Source organism: Falco naumanni, unplaced genomic scaffold (genome assembly GCF_017639655.2).
Source record: "Falco naumanni isolate bFalNau1 unplaced genomic scaffold, bFalNau1.pat scaffold_431_arrow_pat_ctg1, whole genome shotgun sequence".
Lineage (NCBI taxonomy): Eukaryota > Metazoa > Chordata > Aves > Falconiformes > Falconidae > Falco > Falco naumanni.
The window spans coordinates 1-8,857 of NW_024427498.1; the positions used below are offsets into that span (position 1 = coordinate 1).

General features: G+C 61.6%; 1 long non-coding RNA gene across 1 annotated transcript; it reads right to left on the reverse strand.

Moving 5' to 3' along the window:
• Window positions 1–20: 20 nt before the first annotated feature.
• LOC121082208 lies at window positions 21–8,595 on the reverse strand. The gene is made up of 3 exons (XR_005825941.1): window positions 8,511–8,595; window positions 4,580–4,654; window positions 21–134 (listed from the first exon to the last, which is right to left on the reverse strand). It is a non-coding gene; the product is annotated as an uncharacterized LOC121082208 (long non-coding RNA).
• Between the last annotated feature and the right edge of the window lie 262 nt (window positions 8,596–8,857).

Consider the following 8,857-nt stretch of genomic DNA (forward strand, 5'->3'; position numbering starts at 1 on the left):
CCCCCCCCTCCCCCCCTCCCCCCCCCGCGCTCACTCTCGTCGGGGTTGGGGGCGGCCAGGATCGCGCTGTGCTGCTTCTTCACCTGCTCCACGTCCTCCGACAGCTTCTCGATGCAGCCGCGGATCTCCTCCACCTGGGGGGGGAGGGGCGGGGTCACGGCGGGGGTCACGGGGTCACGGCGGGGGTCACGGGGTCACGGCGGGGTCACCGGGGGGGCAGAGGGGTGGGGGGGTGGGGCATGGGGGGGGGGAAAAGGGGGGGGTGGGGGATGATGGAGGTGGGGGTCACAGAGGGGTCACAGAGGGGTCATGGGGTCACGGGGGGTCACAGGGGTCTGGGGGCCCTATAGGTGCCTGGGACCCTATAGCCCCTATAGAGGGGGTCTGGGTGCCCTATAGGGGGTGTCTGTGTCCCCTATAGGTATCTGGGTCACCTATAGCCCCTATAGAGGCGGGGTCTGGGCAACGTATGGGGGGTCTGGGTGCCCTATAGGGGGGGGTCTGGGTGCCCTATAGGGGGGGTCTGGGTGCCCTATAGGTGCCTGGGACCCCTATAGCCCCTATAGAGGCGGGGTCTGGGCAACGTATAGGGGGTCTGGGTGCCCTATAGGGGTTGTCTGTGTCCCCTATAGGTATCTGGGTCCCCTATAGCCCCTATAGGACGGGTCTGGGTGCCCTATAGGGGGGTCTGGGTGCCCTATAGGTGCCTGGGACCCCTATAGCCCCTATAGAGGGGGTCTGGGTGCCCTATAGGTGCCTGGGACCCCTATAGCCCCTATAGAGGCGGGGTCTGGGCAACGTATAGGGGGCCTGGGTGCCCTATAGGGGTTGTCTGTGTCCCCTATAGGTATCTGGGTCCCCTATAGCCCCTATAGGACGGGTCTGGGTGCCCTATAGGGGGGTCTGGGCCCCATATAGGGGGGATCTTTCTGCCATATAGGGAGTCTGGGTGCCCTATAGGTGTCTGGGACCCCTATAGCCCCTATAGAGGCTGGGTCTGGGTAACGTATAGGGGGTCTGGGTGCCCTGTAGGGGGGTCTGGGCTCCCTATAGGTGCCTGGGACCCCTACAGCCCCTATAGAGGGGGTCTGGGTGCCCTATAGGTGCTTGGGACCCCTATAGCCCCTATAGAGGCGGGGTCTGGGTGCCCTATAGGTGCTTGGGACCCCTATAGCCCCTATAGAGGCTGGGTCTGGGTGCCCTATAGGTGCTTGGGACCCCTATAGCCCCTATAGAGGCTGGGTCTGGGTAACGTATAGGGGGTCTGGGTGCCCTATAGGGGGGTCCGGGGTGCCCTATAGAAGCCGGGTCTGGTCTCCCTATAGGGGGGGGTCTTGGTTCGCTATAGGGGGGGTCTGGGTGCCCTATAGGTGCCTGGGCCCCTATAGCCACTATAGGGGGGGTCTGGGTGCCCTATAGGTGCCTGGGCCCCTACAGCCACTATAGGGGGGGGTCTGGGTGCCCTATAGGTGTCTGGGACCCCTATAGCCCCTATAGAGGCTGGGTCTGGGTAACATATAGGGGGTCTGGGTTCCCTATAGGGGGGCTGGGTGCCCTATAGGTGCCTGGGACCCCTATAGCCACTATCAAGGCGGGGTCTGGGTAACGTATAGGGGGTCTGGGTGCCCTATAGGGAGTCTGGGTGCCCTATAGGTGCCTGGGACCCCTATAGCCACTATAGAGGCTGGGTCTGGGTAACATATAGGGGGTCTGGGTGCCCTATAGGGAGTCTGGGTGCCCTATAGGTGCCTGGGACCCCTATAGCCCCTATAGAGGCGTGGTCTGGGTAACATATAGGGGGTCTGGGTGCCCTATAGGGAGTCTGGGTGCCCTATAGGTGCCTGGGACCCCTATAGCCACTATTGAGGTGGGGTCTGAGTAACGTATAGGGGGTCTGGGTGCTCTGTAGGGGGGTCTGGGTGCCCTATAGGTGCCTGGAACCCCTATAGCCCCTACAGAGGCTGGGTCTGGGCAATGTATAGGGGGTCTGGGTGCCCTATAGGGGGGTCTGGGCCCCATAAAGGGGGGATCTTTGTGCCATATAGGGGGGTCTGGGTGCCCTATAGGTGCCTGGGACCCCTATAGCCCCTATAGAGGCAGGGTCTGGGTGCCCTATAGGGGGTCTGGGGGCCCTATAGGGGGTCTGGGTGCCTTATAGGTGCCTGGGACCCCTACAGTCCCTATAGAGGTGGGGTCTGGGCAACGTATAGGGGATCTGGGTGCCCTATAGGGGTAGTCTGTGTCCCCTATAGGTATCTGGGTCCCCTATAGCCCCTATAGGACGGGTCTGGGTGCCCTATAGGGGGGTCTGGGCCCCATATAAGGGGGATCTTTCTGCCATATAGGGGGTCTGGGTGCCCTATAGGTGCCTGGGATCCCTATAGCCACTATAGAGGCTGGGTCTGGGTAACGTATAGGGGGTCTGGGTGCCCTATAGGGGGGCTGGATGCCCTATAGGTGCCTGGGACCCCTATAGCCCCTATAGAGGTGGGGTCTGGGCAACGTATAGGGGGTCTGGGTGCCCTATAGGGGTGTCTGTGTCCCCTATAGGTATCTGGGTCCCCTATAGCCCCTATAGGACGAGTCTGGGTGCCCTATAGGGGGGTCTGGGCCCCATATAGGGGGGATCTTTCTGCCATATAGGGGGTCTGGGTGCCCTATAGGTGCCTGGGACCCCTATAGCCCCTATAGAGGCTGGGTCTGGGTAATGTATAGGGGGTCTGGGGGCCCTGTAGGGGGGTCTGGGTGCCCTATAGGTGCCTGGGACCCCTATAGCCTCTATAGAGGCGGGGTCTGGGCAATGTATAGGGGGTCTGGGGGCCCTATAGGGGGGGTCTGGGCTCCCTATAGGTGCCTGGGACCCCTACAGCCCCTATAGAGGCGGGGTCTGGGTGCCCTATAGGTGCTTGGGACCCCTATAGCCCCTATAGAGGCTGGGTCTGGGTAACGTATAGGGGGTCTGGGGGCCCTATAGGGGGTCTGGGTGCCCTATAGGTGCCTGGGACCCCTATAGCCCCTATAGAGGTGGGGTCTGGGTAATGTATAGGGGGTCTGGGTGCCCTATAGGGAGTCTGGGTGCACTATAGGGGGGTTCTGGGTGCCCTATAGGTGCCTGGGACCCCTATAGAAGCCGGGTCTGGTCTCCCAATAGGGGGGGTCTTGGTTCGCTATAGGGTGGGTCTGGGTGCCCTATAGGTGCCTGGGACCCCTATAGAAGCCGGGTCTGGTCTCCCTATAGGGGGAGGTCTTGGTGTGCTATAGGGGTGGTCTGGGTGCCCTATAGGTGCCTGGGACCCCTATAGAAGCCGGGTCTGGTCTCCCTATAGGGGGAGGTCTTGGTGCGCTATAGGGGTGGTCTGGGTGCCCTATAGGTGCCTGGGACCCCTATAGAAGCCGGGTCTGGTCTCCCTATAGGGGGAGGTCTTGGTGTGCTATAGGGGTGGTCTGGGTGCCCTATAGGTGCCTGGGACCCCTATAGAAGCCGGGTCTGGTCTCCCTATAGGGGGAGGTCTTGGTGCGCTATAGGGGTGGTCTGGGTGCCCTATAGGTGCCTGGGACCCCTATAGAAGCTGGGTCTGGTCTCCCTATAGGGGGAGGTCTTGGTGTGCTATAGGGGTGGTCTGGGTGCCCTATAGGTGCCTGGGACCCCTATAGAAGCTGGGTCTGGTCTCCCTATAGGGGGAGGTCTTGGTGTGCTATAGGGGGGGTCTGGGTGCGCTATAGGGGGGGTTCTGGGTGCCCTATAGGGGGGTCTGGGTGCCCTATAGGTGCCTGGGACCCCTACAGCCCCTATAGAGGTGGGGTCTGGGTAACGTATAGGGGGTCTGGGTGCCCTATAGGGGGTCTGGGCTCCCTATAGGTGCCTGGGACCCCTATAGCCCCTATAGAGGTGGGGTCTGGGTAACGTATAGGGGGTCTGGGTGCCCTATAGATGCCTGGGACCCCTATAGAAGCCGGGTCTGGTCTCCCTATAGGGGGGGTCTGGGTGCGCTATAGGGGGGGTCTGGGTGCCCTATAGGTGCCTGGGCCCCTATAGCCACTATCGAGGCGGGGTCTGGGTAATGTATAGGGGGTCTGGGTGCCCTTTAGGGGGTCTGGGTGCCCTATAGGGTGGGTCTGGGTGCCCTATAGTTGCCTGGGCCCCCTATAGAAGCCAGGTCTGGTCTCCCTATAGGGGGGGTCTGGGTGCGCTATAGGGTGGGTCTGGGTGCCCTATAGGTGCCTGGGCCCCCTATAGAAGCCGGGTCTGGTCTCCCTATAGGGGGGGTCTGGGTGCGCTATAGGGGGGGTCTGGGTGCGCTATAGGGGGGGGTCTGGGTGCCCTATAGGTGCCTGGGCCCCTCTAGCCCCTATAGGGGGGGTCTGGGTTCCCTATAGGGGGGGTCTGGGTGCGCTATAGGGGGGGTCTGGGTGCCCTATAGGTGCCTGGGCCCCTATAGCCCCTATAGGGGGGGGTCTGGGTGCCCTATAGGGGGTCTGGGTGCCCTATAGGTGCCTGGGCCCCTCTAGCCCCTATAGGGGGGGTCTGGGCCCCCTCTAGGCACCCGCCCCCTATAGCCCCTATAGATTCTGGCCCCACCTGCTCGAAGAACTCGTCCATGAAGTGGTCGCGGTCGACGTGCACCACCTCGTCCTCATCGTCGCTGTCCTTGGCCTGCGGGCCCCGCCCCTCATTTGCATACGCCCCCTCATTTGCATACGCCCCCCTCATTTGCATGCGGCCCCTCCCTCGTTTGCATACGCCGCCCAGCCCCTTCGGCTGCTGCCTCTGCTCATTTGCATATGCACCGCCCATCAGCCGCCCGCACCCAGCGGATGCTGCGCCTGCTCATTTGCATATGCCCCCCGCTCATTTGCATACACTGCTTGTCCTCATTGGCTGCCAGCCCTGCTCATTTGCATGCACCACCCATCAGCCCCACCCCCCCATTAGCCACCCCCAGCGCTCATTTGCATATACCCCTGCTCATTTGCATGCACCACCCATCAGCCCCACACCCCCATTAGCCACCCCCAGCGCTCATTTGCATATACCCCTGCTCATTTGCATACACCCCCTGCCCCCACTGGCCGCAACCATTGCTCAGTTCCATATGCTCGTGCTCATTTGCATATGTCCCTACTCATTTGCATATGCCCCCTGCTCATTTGCATGTGCCGCCCAGCCCCTTTGTGTGCCACCCACACTCATTTGCATATGTCCCGCTCATTTGCATATGCCCCTATTCATTTGCAGGTGCCGCCTGTCCCCCATTGGCTGCCACAAACGCTCATTTGCATACACCCCCAGCTCATTTGCATACGGCTGGGGGACCCCAGGACAACAGCTGCAGGCGATTGGTCCACGCCCTCCCACCAACTATTCCCCGCCCCCATCGCACATCCCTGCACTCTGATTGGTCGAGGCACATGGGCGTGGCCTCAGCCTCCCCCTGACAATTGGCTGCTTGGGGGGGGGCTCATTTGCATAACAGTGTGCCGGCTGCATTTGGCTGCCAAGTAGATGGGCTCATTTGCATATACACGCCCCCAGCAAAGCCACATTTGCATAGACACGCCCCCAGGGAAGGCGCTTCATTTGCATATCCATGTCATCAGCGAATAATCTAATTTGCATAGCCACACCCTCAGGAAAAGGTTTAATTTGCATAACGGTGCCCTTGGTAACTGAGCTCATTTGCATAGCCACACCCCTAAGAGATGGGCTTATTTGCATAACCACACCCTCGGGAAAAGGAGGCTCATTTGCATGGGCATGCCCTCGGAGGGGGGAGCTCATTTGCATAGCCACACCATCAGGAAAGCTAGGTTCATTTGCATAGCCCCGCCCCTGCACCACAGCCCACCCTCCTGCCATTGGCTGCCGTCACGCCTCATTTACATAAAGCCCCATCCCACACTCCCTGCCGCCTCCTGATTGGCTACCGGCTCCCTGCCACTCCCCCAGCTCATTTGCATGCAGCACCTCTCCCCGGCAGCTGATTGGCCGATGGGGCTGGGCCGGGTGGCGGAAGGGGCGGGGCTCACGCAGGGATCCCCGCAGCTGATTGGCTGAGCTGGGGGTGATGCTCTCGCACAGGCCCCGCCCCCTGCGGGCACCCGAGGGGGGGGGGTGTGCACGGCCCCCCCCCACGTGTCACCCTATAGCGCCCTATAGCACCTTATAGCGCCTATAGCACCCTATAGCGCTCTATAGCACCTATAGCACCCCGTAGCGCCCTATAGCAGCCTATAGCACCCTATAGCAACCCATAGCACCCATAGCACCCTGTAGCGCTCTATAGCACCTATAGCACCCTGTAGCGCCCTATAGCAACCTATAGCACCCTATAGCACCCTATAGCACCCCATAGCACCCCATAGCACCCCATAGCGCCCTATAGTGCCCTATAGCACCCCATAGCGCCCTATAGCACCCTATAGCACCCCATAGCACCCCATAGCACCCCATAGCGCCCTATAACACCCTATAGCACCCCACAGCACCCTATAGCACCCTATAGTGCCCCATAGCGCCCCATAGCAACCTATAGCACCCACAGCACCTTGTAGCACCCTATAGCACCCATAGCACCCTATAGCACACTATAGCACCCTATAGCGCCCCATAGCAACCTATAGCAACCTATAGCACCCATAGCACCCTATAGCACCCCATAGCAACCTATAGCACCGTACAGCGCCCCATAGCACCATATAGCGCCCTATAGCACCCATAGTGCCCCATAGCACCTTATAGTGCCCCATAGCACCCTATAACACTCCATAGCACCCCATAGCACCCTATAGCACCCACAGCACGCCATAGCATCCTATAGCATCCTATAGCACCCATAGTGTCCTGTAGCACCCTACAGCGCCCTATAGCACCCTATAGCACCCATAATGCCCTATAGCACCCACAGCACCCCAGAGTGCCCTATAGCATCCTACAGCACTCTATAACACCCTATAGCATCCTATAGCACCCCATACCACCCTATAGCATCCTACAGCACCCCATAGTGCCCTATAGCACCCATAGCACCCTATAACACCCTATAGCACCCACAGCACCCCAGAGCACCCTATAGAGCCCTATAGCAGCCACAATGCCCCACAGCACCCTATAGCACCCTATAGCATCCTATAGCAACCCATACTGTCCTATAGTGTCCTATACCACCCTATAGCACCCATAGTGTGCCATAGCGCCCCATAGCACCCTATAGTGCCCACAGCGCCCCAAAGCACCCTATAGCACCCACAGCACCCTATAGCACCCATAGCGCCCTATAGCACTCTATAGCACCCTATAGCGCCCCACAGCACCCTATGGCTCCCTATAGCACCCACAGCGCCCCATAGCACCCTATAGCACCCATAGCACCCTATAGCACCCATAGCGCCCTATAGCACTCTATGGCGCCCTATAGCACCCACAGCACCCCATAGCACCCTATAGCACCCATAGCGCCCTATAGCGCTCTATAGTGCCCCATAGCGCTCTATAGCGCCCCATAGCACCCTATAGCGCCCCACAGCACCCTATGGCTCCCTATAGCACCCACAGCGCCCCATAGCACCCTATAGCACCCATAGCACCCTATAGCACCCATAGCGCCCTATAGCGCTCTATGGCGCCCTATAGCACCCACAGCGCCCCATAGCACCCTATAGCACCCATAGCACCCTATAGCGCCCTATAGCGCTCTATAGTGCCCCATAGCGCTCTATAGCGCCCCATAGCACCCTATAGCGCCCCATAGCACCCTATAGCGCCCACAGCACCCCATAGCGCCCTATAGCATCCTATAGCGCCCCATAGCACCCTATAGCGCCCCATAGCACCCTATAGCACCCACAGCGCCCCATAGCACCCTATAGCGCCCACAGCACCCCATAGCGCCCTATAGCATCCTATAGCGCCCCATAGCACCCTATAGCGCCCTATAGCATCCTATAGCGCCCCATAGCACCCTATAGCACCCACAGCACCCCATAGTGCCCTATAGCATCCTATAGCGCCCCATAGCACCCTATAGCACCCACAGCACCCCATAGCGCCCTATAGCATCCTATAGCGCCCCATAGCACCCTATAGCACCCATAGCACCCCATAGCGCCCTATAGCATCCTATAGCGCCCCATAGCACCCTATAGCCCCCCACAGCGCCCTATAGCACCCTATAGCCCCCATAGCGTCCTATAGCGCCCCATAGCCCCCAGAGCCCCCCCCAGCCCCCCAGAGCCCCCCCCTCCCCCCCCGCCCCCCAGCCCTCCATAGCGCCCCATAACCCCCCTCCCCCAAAGCCCCCCGTAGCCCCCCCACAGCCCCCCCCGCTCCCTATAGCCCCCCCCAGCGCCCCATACCCCCCCCTTATAGCCCCCCTCCCCCCCCCAGCCCCCCCTCGCCCCATAACCCCCCTCCCCCCTCGCCCCCCCCCGCCCCCCCCGCCCCCCATAGCCCCCCCCCCACGCCCCATAGCGCCCCCTCCCCCCCCCCACTCCCACCCCCCCCCCCCACTCACGCTGCGGAGCTCCTGGGTCCGGTCCTTCATGGTGGGGGGAGGGGGCGGGCAGGTCCGGCGCGTGGGGGGGGGTGGGGGGGGTGGGGGGGGTGGGGGGAGGGGGCGGGGGGAGGGGGCACCCGAGCGGCCGAGAGAAAAAAAACCTGGGGGGGAGGGGGAGGGGGAGGGGGGGGGTTCCCAGGCGTCCGGGGGCTGCGGCTGCGGCTGCGGCTGCGGGGGGGGGGGGGAGGGGAGGGGGGAGGGGGAGGGGGAGGGGGAGGGGCGGCTGCGCAAAGGGGGCTGCGGCGGGAGGGGGGGGGGGGGAGGGGGGAGGGGCGGGGCTTGCACCAGGCCGGGCGGTTTGCACG